This window comes from Myotis myotis, unplaced genomic scaffold (assembly GCF_014108235.1).
Source record: "Myotis myotis isolate mMyoMyo1 unplaced genomic scaffold, mMyoMyo1.p scaffold_m19_p_1, whole genome shotgun sequence".
In the NCBI taxonomy this organism is placed as follows: Eukaryota; Metazoa; Chordata; class Mammalia; order Chiroptera; family Vespertilionidae; genus Myotis; species Myotis myotis.
The window spans coordinates 185,778,372-185,794,738 of record NW_023416313.1 but is presented as its reverse complement, the minus strand read 5'-3'; the positions used below and the strand labels follow the sequence as shown (position 1 = coordinate 185,794,738).

The 16,367-nt window shown below is 42.5% G+C and overlaps 1 protein-coding gene across 2 annotated transcripts in view; it reads right to left on the bottom strand.

The window, feature by feature from the left end:
- The window catches only part of GNG2 (G protein subunit gamma 2), a 111,333-nt gene extending 107,350 nt beyond the window's left edge, over positions 1-3,983 (bottom strand). The window contains exon 1 of one of the 2 annotated variants that reach the window (XM_036306857.1): positions 3,840-3,983. The gene's annotated coding sequence lies outside the window, so the exon portion shown is untranslated. The remainder of the gene's footprint in view (positions 1-3,839) is intronic. The other variant, XM_036306866.1, reaches the window with a different exon arrangement.
- Positions 3,984-16,367: the final 12,384 nt, after the last annotated feature.

Here is a 16,367-nt window from a genome sequence, read left to right as displayed (position 1 = left end):
GGATGTAGAGAAAAGGGAACCCTTTTACACTGCTAGTGGGAATGTTAAAGCTAGTGGGAATGTTAAATCATGCAGGCAACTGCTATGGAAAACAGTATGGTAGTTCCTCCTCAAAAAAAAAAAAAAAAAATTAAACATAGAGTTAACATATGATCCAACAATTCCACTTCTGAGTACCCAAAACGAGATGAAAGCAGCGACTCGAACACATATTTGCACACCCATGTTCATAGCAGCATTATTCACAATAGCTAAAACATGGAAGCAACCCAGTCCATTAAATCCATAAATAAAATATGGTATATACATACAATGGAATATATCCAGCCTAAAGAGGAAGGAAATTCTGATACATGCTATAACATAGATGAACCCTGAAGACAAGTGCTAAGTGAATTAAGCTAGTCACAAAAAGACAAATACTGTATGACTCCACTTATATGAGGTTTCTAGAATAGTCAAAATCATAGAGACAGAAAACAGAATGGTGGTTGCCAGGGGCTGGGGTGGTGGGGCAGGGAGGGATTGGGGAGCTACTGTTTAATAGTAACAGAGTTTCAATATGAGAAGATGTAGTGGATCTAGAAATTGGTGGTGGTGGTTGAACAATATCAATATACTTAATGTCATAGAATAATACACTTAAAAATAGTTAAAAGGGCCGTAGCTGGTTTGGCTCAGTGGATAGAGCGTCAGAATGCAGACTGAAGGGTCCTGGGTTCGATTCCAGTCAAGGGTACATACCCGGGTTGTGGGGCTTGATCCCCAGTGGGTGGTGTGCAGGAGGCAGCCGATTGATGATTCTCTCTATTCATTGATGTTTTCTCTCTCTCTCTCTCTCTCTCTCTCTCTCTCTCTCTCTCTCTCTCCCTTTCCCCTCCTCTCTGAAATCAATAAAAATATATTTAAAAAATAGTTAAAATGGGAAATTTCATAATATATATATATATTTTATACAATAAAAAAAAGTCTCCTAGAACCTTTGTGGTAGTGACAAAGATCAAGCATATGCTAACTTTCCCTTATGCCACTTAGGGAGAAAAAAAACGCCATCTGAACACCTACCATGTCCCAGGCACTCACATATCCACAACAAAAGCAAAAACAAAATAAAAATCAGCCGAAACCGGTTTGGCTCAGTGGATAGGGCGTCAGCCTGCGGACTGAAAGGTCGCAGGTTCGATTCCGGTCAAGGGCATGTACCTTGGTTGCGGGCACATCCCCAGTGGGAGATGTGCAGGAGGCAGCTGATCGATGTTTCTCTCTCATCGATGTTTCTAACTCTCTATCTCTCTCCCTCCCTCTCTCTAGAAAATCAATAAAATATATATAAAAAAAAAAATCAATGAAACCAAACAGAAAACCCCACCACCTGGATTAGGTACGATTAACCCCTCGTTACGATGAAGAAACTAAGGTTCGTAAGTTAACATACCAGGTCAAGTAGTGAAAACCAGTGGTAGGATTCAAAGGCAGATCTGCCACCTCTGGAAGCCTGCATTCCTTTCAGTTCATGACGTTATATTCTTCTGCCCACAACTGTCTTTTTGAACAGGCTTTCTGCTTTGACCATAGAGGTTTTATACTGAAAAGTTGGGCCTGCCTTCAGAAGTAAGCTAAAAAAGTCAGTCAACCAAATACATTCACTGCGTGCCTACCATATGAGGCCCAGGGCTGGCTATGAAGTAAGAGTCATGTTTCCTCCCAGCCATTGGCCATATGGCAGAAAAAAACCACACCACACATTCAATTAAAATTTCAGTGTTGGGCGACTCCCTCAAAAGCCACTGAGTACCCTGGGCTTTTGCATTATGTCTTTCAAGAGTCCATATGGCCAGAATAAGTGGAAACAGTCTCATTTGAACAGCGTAGGAGCGTTTTCATCTTTTGCCCCTAAACCGTCTACCATTATAATTACTGATCTGCTGTTACTCACTATTGTTGTGCTTCAAGCTGGAATTTAACAATGAAGGGAATGTGTGCTGTGCAGAAAACAGGCACCTCTTCGTTTTCTGAAAGAGAGCAGGGGGCTCCCTAGACTCGCCAGTGCCTATGGAACAAGGTTTTATTTTCTTACTTTTGTGTGAAACACCCAAAGAAGAGGAACGCAGATTGTCTACACACCCCAAACAAAGCAGTGTTGGCATGATCTAGTGAATACAGCCTATAGATGAGTAAGTACCCGAGGGTGAGGCACTTATTCTTTCATCCACGACTTCACTTATTGGCAGGCGGCTTGATCAGAGCTCTCCGGGTGGGGTCTTCTGGACCCCAGGCCCAGCCTAGATCCCCTCTCCGGCAGATATCTCTCTGTTTGCCATAGGAGGCAAATGGGAAGTGGAACTGCAGAAAGCGCGGCGTGACTTGTTTTGATTCAATGCAGTGAATCAGGGAGCTACGTGGTTTTAACAGCAGCAATATTTTGCCTCTTAGATATCGCACAGGTTTCATGTAATGAGGAACCTCAGAAAAGTAGATATTTTTCCTTCTCTCTCAAAAATGTGCTGTTACACCACAAATCTTGGGAAGCCAAATCCATTTCCTAAAATGGCATTTTAAAAAACCCTATAGCTCCTCCTAATTGAGAATGGTGATAAATGGGAAGGCATATACACTCTCAATGACTTATTTAGTGTTTAAAAACCTATATTTTAAGAATTTCTTAGTGTGTAAATGTGACCTTTATATTATTTTTACTCTACTATAAGCAGTTCTTTCTTTCCTTTGAATACGTGTCTTCTTTCATTCTAATAATTCAAGAAAAACCTTTTATCAATGACCATTTATTGCTTAACTGCACTTGCTTTTGGAGACAAAGCATAATTTTTAAAACCAGCTACACTTTCTCCAACATATGATGCAAACAGAATCACAATCTCATTTCTTATCCCATAGACCTAGTTACTGCACGTTTACATATCATTCATAAATATGTGAACAAGTCATGATCACAGACTCTCATTAAGAGCATCCGTTACTCAAGAAAACCAAAGAATAAAAATTGCGTTCTGATCTTACTATCTCAGTCTGTATGCAGGTAAGGAAACAACTCAGAAACACGTAGACATTTAATCTCTCACTGAAATTAATATGTATCTTCACCTAGAGATTTAAAAAAAAATCCATAGAAACATAAAATCCACGTATACATTTGGGGCAAGTTAAACCTGCCACACTCCCCCGAGAAAGGATGCAACTTTAGGATGAGACCTACTGGCAAATGGTAGCTGTTTCTGAGGTTATCCTGAAAGCAGCGAGACCGAGCAGAAGGAAGACACGCTTTTTTTTTTTTTTCTCTTTTTCTTAATGGTAAATACTGTCCCTCACATACGCAATCCCACCGCCTTTGTTGGCAAATTCTGAGTACCAAAGGATCTAAACCCCATCCCCCCAAAAAGCCAAATCACAGTCATTATGCTGCAAAACAAAAGATACGCCAGCGCAATGTGTAGGAAAGATAATGCAATTAACATTTTACACCACTTACACCCCTAAGGCAGGACTGCGACGCTCAGAAGATCAGCGCACAGCCCCACAGCTCCAACCGATTTCCAACCAGCCCTGCTTCGCTTCCAAGAGAACTATGCAAACAGCTTCTTTCATTTACTGTGTTTTCTTGACCAGTCACCGAAGCGAAGCACTAATAATCTTTGCATAAAAAAAAAAAAAATGGCAAATGTGGTCATTCAAAAAAAGCCCTTCTAAAAGAACCCATCCTAATCATTTCCCCCAGTCCTGAAACAATGTCTCGTCTGCCCTAAGAAATCTGCCCTTAAAACCACAGGCGCCGGTCCTGTTACTCGTTTCAAAAGGAGCCACATGAGAAGCTTTTCTTTTACCTTGGCTGCGAGGTGGTCAGAGAAGAGTGGCTTCTCTCCTCTCTCCGCCGATGTGAGCAGCGAGCTCCGCGCAGCCCGCCCAGCCCAGCCCAGCCCAGCCCAGCCCAGCGGCAGTAGTAGGAGCTGCCCACGGAGTGGCGGCTGCGTGTGTATGTGTAGCAGCGGCGCCTGCAGCCCAGGGACTAGTCCCCACCCAGCTTTGTCTTCAGTCATCGCTTTTTCTACAGGAAGCAGCACATCTCCCACTTCCTCCTCCTCTGGGTAGCTGTGAGCTGCTTTCTTCTTCCCCTCTCACTCCATTTCAGGGCTCTCTAGGGGTCTCGCCTTTTCCTGGGCTCCTGACACTCTGTGACTAGAAGAATCCCCCTTTACCTCTTTGTTCCCAGCCCCTTTGGTGCTCTGCTCCTTCTTATCCCTTTTGTTTCCTCACCCTCATCTCCACAACCGCCTTCAGCAACTGCCTCATCTGCGGACCCCCAGGCCGGCACACAGTCTGCTTTCTTAGCCTGAACTTGGCTTGTTTTCCTGGCTGTTGGTGCTGCAGCTGCAGCTGTTCTTTAAGGAGGGTCAACAGCCCCTGGCCGGGTTCTGGCCCTGAGATCCAGCCCCGGCCTCAATGGGTCCTTCTCATTCGCTGTAGTCCCCTTCACATGAGCTGGCGGGATGCTTGCAGCACATTGCTGCAGCATTTTTCTCTGTTGCCAATATCCAACGCCCAATTTCCCCAAGGCCCCACTACCACTGAAGTCTTGCTTAACCCATATACTCAGGAAAGAATGGCCCTGATAAGTATTCCTTGTGGGGCTTTGGAGCTAAACCAAGTCCTGCAATGCTACCTGTAGCCTAACAATGAACACATGTTCCTAAGATACTTGATGGTGGGAAGGAAGGAGGGGGTCATAGGTGCTATATAGTCCTGGCCCAGAAAGAGAGCTCTCTCCTGCACACCCCCCACCCCCCTCTCCCCGAGTGTGCCCGCGCGCGCGCGCACACACACACACACACACACACACACACACACACCGGTAGAACTGAAAGGACCAGCAGAGTCCTTCCTGTCACTTTAGAAGGTGGTGCAGTGTTATGGACAAGAGTAGAGACTGCAGGAAGTCTGTTCATCCATCAGGATTTGAATCCAAAGCTGTCATTACTGACTGCATGAACTTGGGCAAATTATTTCAATTCTACTTGCCTCGATTTCCTCACCTGCAAAAGGGAAATCACATTTTGTCACACCCCACAGCAGATATTTGAGGATAAAAGGAGATGGTACACAAAAACAATGTAGTAATTCCTGAAACAGAGGAAGTATTCGCATTCGGCACATATTAGCTCTTATTACTTTTAGAGAAAGATGAAGCTCAGAAAAGGCAAGTGACGTCTATAGTCAGCAGCCAAACCAGGACCAGTACTTGGTTTGTGGATTCCCCACCATTAGTATATTCACGACTACACCCTGATGCTCTTGGTGGCAATTTGTTCAGCTTGCAAGTCATTCTCTTCCAAAAACCACATAGGTGTTTTGCAGAAGCTACAGTTTAACCACAGGCTGGGGATGGGGATGGGTGGGGGTGGGGATGGGGGTTGGGGTTCCAGTGTCCAGGTTGCTCTGCTCAAAAATCTCTCCTTAGGAATCAGTGCCTGGAAAGTTAATTTTTAAAAATATATTTTTTAACTGATTTTTAGAGAGAGAGAAAAGGAGAGGGAGATAGAAACATCAGCATCAACTGGCTGCCTCCTGCACACTCCCTGCTGGGGATCAAATGGGTGCCCTCTCGGTGCAAACCACTGAGCCACACCAGCTGGGCTGGAAAGTTCATTTTCCCCAGCAACAGAGTTAATCCCCCAAACTCCACTGTTTAAATCCAGTCTCACCTTAAACATTCCAGCAAGTCAACTAACAGGAAATGGTGGAAATCCAGGGCTGATGCAAGATAACGAGATTATCAGGTAAGTCACCAAGTAAGTCCTCCCAAACCACCTTGGGGACGATGGCACATTAACCCAGAAGAATTGAATTTCTATGAAATGTGCTGAGATAGTCCTAGGACACCCTTTGTTTTCCTTTGATGTCCCATGAATGTTGTTTCTTTATTTCTTCCTGGAAATCTTTTATCAAAAAGGACCCTGGTGACAACTCACTAACATTAGAAAATTACAAATGAATTGTTTTAAGATTAACAGTGAGGAACTGCTTTTGAAACACCAGCAAATAGAGTCGAGGTAGTGGGAAAGGATTAGATATGGATTCCCACAGCCTCCGGCAACCCTATGAAAATCAGACATGAATTACTTCTAAATCAGGAATCTTGGTGCCAAGGGTTATCAGAAGCTGTTATACAAAAGTTTAAATATGTATATGTGATACCAAGTCTAAGAAAAATGAGAAGCACAATTATTAACGGTTGGAAAGATTAGAGAAATAGCCCTAGCTGGTTTAGCTCAGTGGCTAGAGCGTTGGCCTGCAGACTGAAGGGTCCTAGGTTTGATTCTGATCAAGGGCACATACCCAGGTTGCGGGCTCAATCCCCAGTGTGGGTCATGCAGGAGGCAGCCAATCAATGAGTCTCTCTCATCATTGATGTTTCTATCTCTCTCTCCCTTTCCCTTCCTTGCTAAAATAAAAAATATATTTTAAAAAATAAACATGTAGTTATCCTTTAAAAAAGGAAAGAAAGATTAGACAAACAAATCTTTGGTGAATTTTAGATAGTGGATTCTGGCATTAACTCTGGATTCAAATAGGTCTCTTTAATCCTCTCTCCCTTCCCTTCTCACTCTCCTCTCAGCCATCAGAGAGTGGTTGGTAGTCATTTTTCTGTCACATAGGAAAATCTCTCTCAGACAATAACACCGCTAGGAAGTTGTCTGCCTGCTGCTTGTTTCTTCATCTCTGGCCCTTACAAAACTCTCAGTAGGTTAACTTGACCATTGCTGGGAAGTGAAAACTAGATTTTAAGATCTTTCTCTTCCTGTCATTAACCTCATTGTTTTCAAGTGATCCCAATAGCCTGTTTTTCTTGAGAGGTGGGGGTATAGATTGGTTAAGAGAGTAGATTTAATCCAGGTCAGAGCTCTTAACACAAGTGTGGTAAGCATTCATGCTGTCTGCAGAGAGTTCATTTCTTAGGAGATAAAATTGCATTTCACCATTAATAGTTCATGCCATCAGTAACTAAATATGAACCTATCCTAAGTACATTTCATCAATGCATAAAACAAAGACCTGTAAAATCTAATAGTCATCAATGGCCCTGTTTGTGGGCATTGATACCTTGTATTTCTTACATCTACCTGATAGAAGAGGCGGTGGTAATAAAGAGAAATCATCTTGGCCTGTTCTCTCTCCTGCATTATGGAACATTCTAGCTGGATGTTCCTTAATATGAACATTCCCCCAAATATAGATATTGTTTCATCTGAAGCTTGTTCCCCTCTCTGTATCATCATATAACCCAGTTGCCCACAGCAGAAATATCAGAATAATATCAGCACCATTATCTCTGTTACCCTATGTCTGATTTAAAGTTCCTCATCCTTTCATTCCCACCACCAGATTATCTCTTTGACCACCGCCCTCCTCTATTACTCTGCTATTGTCTTAATGACAGAAATTGCTTGGCTTTCCCTATGTGACTGCAATACTTCCTCCTGCCTCCAGCTTTTCTTCTTAGCCAGGACCACTAGAAGTATGTACCTGAAATGAAGAGTTGAGCATGTCACTCTGCCCTGATAAAATTTCTCAGTACCTCCCCTCCCCATCACTTACAGGATACAAATTTTAATCCCTTTGCATGGAATGCATACAGGCATTCTGAAATATTACCCAACTACCCTCTAAGGTTATTATGTAGCCTGTTGCAGCAACATATCAGCACAACCCCCATCCACTTTTAAGGCAGGTTTCTTATAAAGCCATGTTCTTTTCTCCTCTACTTCTTGCTATACGCTCTTCCTTTTGCCAAAAATGCCCTTATTCCTCCCTCCACTTTGTCTGCTGGAAACCCCTCCTTTTCCTGGCAGACTCCACTCCTCTCAGAAGCTTTCCCTGATTGCACAGGCAGAGCCCGTTGTGTCCTCTTTTGTGGGTACATGGTCCCTTCCCTCTATCTCCATTTCTGCACTAACTGCATTGTTTTAATGAGTGGTTATATCTCCACCTCACTCATTAGTATTTGAGCGCGTCAAGGCTAGGGCCGTCATCTATTCATCCTTGCTTGTCACACACTAGTTAATAGTTTCATTATACTAGTTTGTATAATGAAAATACATCATTGGCAGGAATTCCAAAACTGCTTTTGTATTCCTTTGGGTGACTAAGGAAAGCAAAAAGGAAGTTTATGATCTGAGAAGGTGGTCATAGGATAAGAAACAATAGCCCCCCGCCCCCCTTTTATTTTGGAAATTGTCTGGAGAAAACCATGGCACATGCATACCAAATTCTAAATATTTGTTATCTAGGTAACCATTCAATAAAATGGTGCTATTGAAAGGGGAACAAGCTTTAGGTGAAACAATATCTATAATTTGGGGGATGTTCATATTAAGGAACTCCAAGGAACATCCAGCTAGAATGTTCAATAATGCAGGAGAGGGATCAGGCCTAAAGAATCTGAATCAACTCCTGGTTCCATTTCTGTAGTGAATTGTTTATAAAGAAGCAGAGTCTGGCAATAAAAGGTAATTTTAAAAAATAGATTTTTAAAATAAATAGAAAGAAAGCTATTCTTCACTTGCATTTGTGGATGAACTTTAAAGAGATGAATTTATAAGCCAGAAACACTTTTCACATACCCTCCTGCACTCTCCAGCTTTTGCCACCTCACAGCTGTCCCAGAGCTTCTCATATGTCAAATCCTCCAACTCTTCCTCTAATCTCTCTATGATATTATTCCTCTCTCCCTCCCCCCGCCTTGCCATGTCCACCTAGTCCTTTATCATTTTGATTGAGTTGCCTTCTCTGGCTAAGACCTCCCTACTTTTCTGTCGATGTCTCAATTCTGGTCTCTCTTTATCCTTTCTTATTCTATTGATGGGAGAGGAGCTGCAAACTGCACCAGCAATGCACTCCTTGAGCATATGTGTGGGCTGCGATGAACAGGGGAAAGTGAAATGGGAATAAGGTGATTTCATATACTAATAAATCTTGTCCACTCATATACATTGATGATACATTTAATGGCTTGCTTAATTGTGCCAAGTAGTCATTAAAATGAATAAGTAAATCATTGAGCTATTATCACAGAAGAAAACAACAAACAGAATTCCAGGCATTTCTTGGATCAACTCAAGGGAATAGAAGTCTCTCTGAAAACTTCTTCAAAACGAGGCATAATTATGATCTGATCTGTGTGTCATAGAATCATTCCCTCCCCCAGACATCTGAGCCAATCCCAGCTGTTAGGAGCCAGGAAAATGGAATCTTATTTGGTTTAAAGAGGGTCAGGGGGTAGGGTGAGCAGAATTAATCTTTCTTAAGAGAGAGGCGCTGACCCTCACAAATGAAAACGGCCAATCTCTGTCTCAGAGCCCAGCATAAAAGCTAGTAGGTCAAGGGGTTTGCAGAGTGATGGCCAACTCTTCCTCCAGAGAGGGCAAAGTGCTAGAAGCAAGAGTTCTTCTTTCCCTTGGCCCGGGGCAGGCTAACTAGGGGATTAAGTGGAACGGTGTGAAGCCCCCCAATTCTCTGATATTGCCTGAAATGTCACCAAAATTGAACTCATTGGGGTTGTTAACCCAAATGTATATATGTATGTGTCACATACATGAAGCCTTGGGAGGTCATCGGTGATGAATGAGCTTGATAAATTTGCTTTCCTAACACCTCAGGAGAAAAATACAAGTGTTGATGGGAAGGAGAAAGGAATGGACTCAGAGGCCAAGGGTGGGCAAAAGCTGGGAGGGCTGGAGGTGGGTTCATTGTGAAGCACGAGGTCTTGTCAATGATGAATGACACTGAGTATGTAAGGACACAAGAAGGAAAAAGGCAGGAGATGGAGGGGGAGGCAGAACTAGAGCTGGAAGTAGGTAAGAAAGAGCCATAGAGGTATGGATGTGGATCCAAACAGCTGTGCCCAGGGGGAGTTTGGCCAGCTTAAGTAGGAACAAAGGCTAGACACCCCCTGAGTGGAGACTGCCGGCTGAAGTTCTGGTCTTCCCCTAAGTAGGAAGTGTTCCAAACCCTCCATGAGCAAACGGTGGAGCTGGACTGTCACCAAGGTTAACAGAAGAATTTAAACCACATGCATTATTACCATAAACACAAAAGTAATTCTGCAAAAAGTAATTCTACATGTCCCCTCTAAAATGGTTCTGAAGATCCATCCACACAGAATATCAGGGACAACAGGAAACAAGCAATGAGATCAAGAACAGGGAGTCAGCGCCCAGCCAGCATGTCTCAGTGGTTGAGCTTTGACTTATGAACCAGGAGGTCACAGTTGATTCCCTGTAGGGGCATATCTGAGGGTTTCGGCCTTGATCCCCAGTGTGGGGTGTGCAGGAAGCAGCCGATCAATGATTCTCTCTCGTCATAGATATTTCTCTCTCTCTCTCCCTCTCCCTTCCCCTCTGAAATCAATAAACATGTATTTAAAAAAAGAAGAAGAACAGGGAGTCAGCAACCAAGCATGACAGAGATGAGGGAACACTGTGCACAAGCAAAGCCTTGGAAAAACAATCCTTTGAAAGGAATGTCAGAATGAAAGGATACGAATCAGTGAGAACAGTATCACAGGAGTAAATCATTTTTGAAGTGCGTTGGGAGAAAAGCTATAGAATAAGAACTCCAATCATTTGTACGCAAGGCAGAAAGGTAAGACTTGATTTTTCTGTGCCAGATAATGCTGAGCAGACCGGGTGATCTATTTCAATAGTAAACAGGTTGGCAAAAGTCTGGAGAATGAAAGGTGTTTGGAGACATCCTATCTTTGTTGATTCCCATACTATATAGAATATCCACAGGTTTGCCTATGATCCCCACAGCTCTAGTTTCTCCCAACTTTTAAGGTCCTCACTTTGACTTTTCCATGATAGAATTTCAGAAACAGAACCATAGGCGTTGGGGAGAGAATCGTGCTGAGCGTGGGGTGGTGAATCCCACTGGGCTGAGTCTAGTAACTTGTCTGAGTGCTCCCTGAGGACAGGGGTCGTATCTGACACCTGTGTCCTCAGCACCTCACTCAGTGCCGGCATGTTGTGTGTGCTCAGTATGTGTTTGTTAAGTTTAAGTGAACCTAAATAATTAGGCTCCATGGAAGAGAGTTGTATTACCGACCACGTAGAAAGGACAAGAACATACATTTTACAAAATTCTAAGCGAATGAGCAAACAAACCACCAAGGCTCCTTGAAATATTACAAAAATGCCCTTGGGAATCAGAAAAAATGAGGAGAGGATGTGGCAAGGAGGAAAATGTAATATTGAATTTGAAAGAGGGAAGACGCTGAAGGAATAATATTAAACCAGGAGGAAAAATCTGTTATTTACTCAGTTATAATGAAGACCCACTATATGCAGAAAGCTCTTATAAAGTTTTGTCAATTGATTGTTCTTCTTCCAAATCTGTAAACTAGGAAGGTACATTTTCAGTAATGCAAAACATTTGATATAACTTCCTATAAAATGTTACAAAAATGACTTCAGTTGCTTTAGTAAAAATTTATTCAACACTCTTTAAGTATGAATTGTATGGGTAGAGAGGGAAATTTCAGCAGAGAAGAATTGTGAGGGATATAGTAAATTTGGAAATCTCAAACTATTGACTTGGCAAAAACAATAAGATTCATTAGCAAATTGCTATTTTTACTTATATGATTTTCTAAAAGAAAATGACTGGGCTATGTGTTTCTCCCCTTCTCCACAAATCACGCCTTACTTATTCTGGTTATAGCTCTTATCACACGGCATGGTTATTGCATGTTTCCCATTCTCTCTCCTCTACTATATGTGGGATTCTAGAATACACAGGTGATGTCTTACTCAGTGCTGCATCTCTAGTACCTCTCACCATGCCCAGTGAATAGCACGTAGTAGGTGTGCAGTAAATATCTGTTGCATATATGAATAGAAGCAAAAGCATGCCAGGTGAAACACAGATTAATTTTAGGAGGAAAATTATAAGCCAAACATCTGTAGGTTTATTTTTAAAATATATTTTTATTGATTTCAGAGAGGAAGGGAGAGAGATAGAGATATAGAAACATCAATGATGAGAGAGAATCATTTACTGGCTACCTCCTGCAGGCCCCACACTGGGGATCAAGCCCGAAACCCGGGCATGTGCCCCTACAGGGAATTGAACCGTGACCTCCTGGTTCATAGGTCGACACTCAATTACTGAGCCACTCTGGCCAGGGCATTTATTTATAATTTTAAAAAATCATTAAATCCTATAGTTTGTTAGTAAAAAAGTTTGTTATTCTTTATACATCCTCATGTATGGTTGTGTTTTCAAATGAAAAGAGTAAGTTATTTGCACAAGATCAGTTATTATCATTGAGTCCTTCCCAGCTCAAAATACTGGAATTCACCCAGACCACAGCAAGTCATTTGCTTGCTATTAAAATATTTATGTACATTCCTCACAATTCTCCACCCCCAAATGTTTGCATCTAGAAAGTAGAGTTATACTAGCTGAAAATTGACAGCATAAATATGACTTAAAAACCCACCAATACACTATAAACACACTTGGTACACTGCCTGAGAGTGGAAAACTACATTACCTTCACCGTTAGTTAAGGATTACATAAACAAATGGTTTTATAGCTGAAGAAGGTGAGAGCAATAATCCCAAATAATACAGTCAAGAGGGAAAGAATTTGTACATGTTATAGTTGAGGAGACAGCACTAGAGAAAAATGAGTTTTTGAGGAAGAAGTTAAAGTGTTCAGAATGAATGAATTTGCTTAATCATTAGCAAGACATTTTATTCTGCAATAGTTTAAGGAAATTCTTCAAAGACCCACTATCCATAATGACCATCAGATGGGACAATATAAACATCTTTCTACCCCTAAATTTCTGAGAAGATAGCTGTGTGCTTATCTTCATTAACTGAAATTGGGTATAACTTATACATTCAAATATACAAGTATTTATTGGAAGCTTATTGGGTGCCAGCAGGAAACAAAATAGACTAAGCCTCTTTGGAGTTTATATGATAGTGAGTAAATAAAAAATAAAATAGTTGATACATAAATATGATGTATCAGATACCATTAATTCCCGTGAGGAAAAATCAAATGGGGTAAAGGGGAACAGAGTGGTGGGTGTGCATGCAATATTTTTTATTATGTTTTTATTGATTTTTTAGGGAGAGAGGAAGGGAAAGGGAGATACAATCACTGATGAGAGAGAAACATCAACATTGATCAGCTGCCTCCTGCATGCCCCCCACTGGGATCAAACCAGCAACCTGGGCATGTGTCCTGACCGGAAATTGAGCCAGCAACCTCTTGGTTCAGGGGTCAACACTCAACCACTGAGCCACACTGGCCAGGCTGCATGCAATATTTTAAGCAGGATGGTTAAGGAAGGGTGCTGGTTATTCTCTGATTTCCACCCCTCCCTCACCATTTCAATTCATTCTCCACCTTTCTTTGCTTTGCCCTGTACCCCTTGGTATCTCCAAAATAGCCCCCAATTATTCTCCACTTCTGCTGTTAGCACCCTTGTGTGGCCTCCTCATGGATATTAACTCAGAACTGATCTATGACTAATTGAGTGAGGCTGAGGTGACAGTGTGTAATTTTCAAGGCTATGTCATAACAGGCATTGTCGTGTCCGTCTTGGCCTCTTGAATCACTCACTCTGGAGGCAGCCAGGTGCCATATTGGGAGGACACTCAAGCAGCCCTGCAGAGAGGCCCAGATGGGGAGGATCTTTGGTCTCAGGCCAACAACCAGCAACAGGCTCACCAGCTGTGTGAGCGAGCCTCCTTGGAAGTGGATCCTGCACCCTACACAAACCTTCAAATAACTGACCTCTTGACTGCTATCTCATGAAAACATCCAGATAAGCTGCTTCCGAAATCCTGACCCACAGAAACTGTAAGAGATAATAAATGTTTATTGTTGGAAGCCACGGTATTTGGGGGTAATTTGTTTTGCAACAATAGATAACTTGTATGGTACCCAACACTACATTACGCTGACTCCCCGGACTCTGGTTCCCGGCTGTGTTTGGCCGGAAGTGCAGAAAGTGAGGTCAGTGTGTTTATTCCTCCGTGTGTTTATGCTGCTCTGGCCCCGGTTTTCTCCCTCAGTCACCACAGCTCTTTCTGGGCAGGCCCTTGAGTCTCTAGGCCTGTTCCTACAACACTGTTCTTCCCTCTGTCCCTTCAAAGACATGGCGTTAGATTTTGCTGTTAGCTTCCCTAATCCTACACACACCTCTGTAACTAGTCCCTTCATTCTGCTAAAGATTGTGTAGCTTCTATTTTATACCAAGATCCACGCTGATATGAAGGCGTTCTGTAGGAGAGGGTATTTGGAGACTTGAAGGAAATGAGGGGGGAAGGAGGACTCCTAACATGTGTGAAAGCGTATTCCAGCAAATGCAACGACCCTGAGATGAAGGAATGTTTGGTGTGTTCAAAGAACAACAAGATGGTCAGCGTGGGTAGAGTGGTATGCACGAATAGGAAAGTGTTAGGGTAGGAGGATGGAGAGGTGGTCAGGGGCCATATCAGATAGAGTTTTGCGGGCCATTGTTGTATTCGTAGTGTCACGTACAGCCATGGGGTGGGTGGGGAGTGGCTGAACAGGGCATGCCATGATCTAACTTACATTGTGAGGTAGAACTCATGGAAACTGGGTGACCAGTAATGAGGCTTTTTCAGAATTTAGAGAGATGATGGGTAATAAAGGTAGAGAGAGGAGATTGAATTTGGAATGTATTTTGAAACCAGACCTGTAAGAATTGCTGCTAAATTGGATGTGAAGGAAATAAGAGTAAGGAACACCTAGAGTGACGGATGAATGCAGAGCAATTTACTGAAATGAGCATAAGGGAACCGGGGGGTGTGGGTGGGGGGGTAGTTTGGAGGAAAAGGGAGTGGAAATCAAGAATTTGTTTATTTTATCTTCAAAAGAGAAAAAGGGTAACATTCTGCTGTTTAATAAAAAATAATAATTTTTAAAAAGGAGGAGGAGAGGATTTTTCTCACTTTACGAAGAGAAAGATCTCCATCACAGAATAACATTTCTATCTCTGGCCCATTAGAATATTGTCATTAGAAAACTTAAAATCAAGTAGAGTGCTCTCAACTTTGCTGATAAACATGATCAGTTATGGGTCAGTTCTGACTCCCCAAAGGTCAGACTAAATAAATCCAGGGGCCAAGTCTGTTTCCGGGCCCACGGACCCTATTTTCTGTTATAAAACACAATCTGCCTACCGAGTGAGGGTTCTAAGGATCATGCCTGTAAAACACAACCTCACTGGCCAACCTCACGTGACTTTCTTTTTTTAAAATTTGAATTTTGACAACCTTCAGCTCTGAGCAGATGTGGCAGGAAACAAGACTTAACAGACACTTCCGTTTTTCTTGGGACATTACCCTTTGTCCTACTTCTGCAGCTCAGGGCTTCTTCTTACCTTAGAAGGAGAGCTGTGCCCCTACCCACACTGAGACACATTCTCTTGCACATCCGTGGTTACCTGCTCTTCCTCTGCAGACCTGAAGCCTCAGGCAATGCAGCATGGAGCTTATGCTTACAGACTTCCGGCTACAACTTGCTAGGGACCAAGCAGCACCCTCTGTGCTCTGATGGGGGAGAAGGCAACACCCTTCATCTTGTTGTAATGTTTGCCACCCGCTCACTCACACCCTCATCTACCGCATGCTGTGAGATGCCAGTACACAATGGTCTTGACGCCAACGGGCATCTTCCTTGTAGTTGTGTTCATCATAACCTCTGGCTAAATATTCTGTAGGCTTCCAGGAAAGGACACAGCCTGCTCTGATAAAATGGACTTCTCCTCCCTTCCCCCTCTTGTTCCCATGGCAACTCCGCATGACTGATTTCCTGGTTGCCATGTAAATGCAGTGGGATCCCATCCACTGCACCACACAAAGACGTCAGTAAGAATGGTGAGAAAACACAAATCATATTTAAAAAGACAAAGGATTTCATCTCAAGCCTTTTTTTCCACCTCACACAAAAGTGGAGGAAAGGAAACAATTGTAATTAGAAATAGAGCTCTTCCCAAGGAAGGATTGAGTGTCTCTCCCTCATTAGAGGGAAGGCTGGAAAAAACAGGGGAAATCCCTCGTTTGTAGCTGGAGGAGTTGGCATGGTGACAGGGAGACAGATGCCATTCTCAGGTGGCAAGAGCCCTTTAGCAATCAGCCTGCATCTCACTGAGAGGAAATCTGAGATATTTAACTGGAGAGGGAGAACCCAGTTAGATTGGAAACAAAACAAAAAAATCAGGCCTCATGGATATTTTTAAGAATGTCTTTTATTTGTATAGTTTAATAATTTTAGAATGAAGTTTCCAAATGCTCTAATTTAATATTTG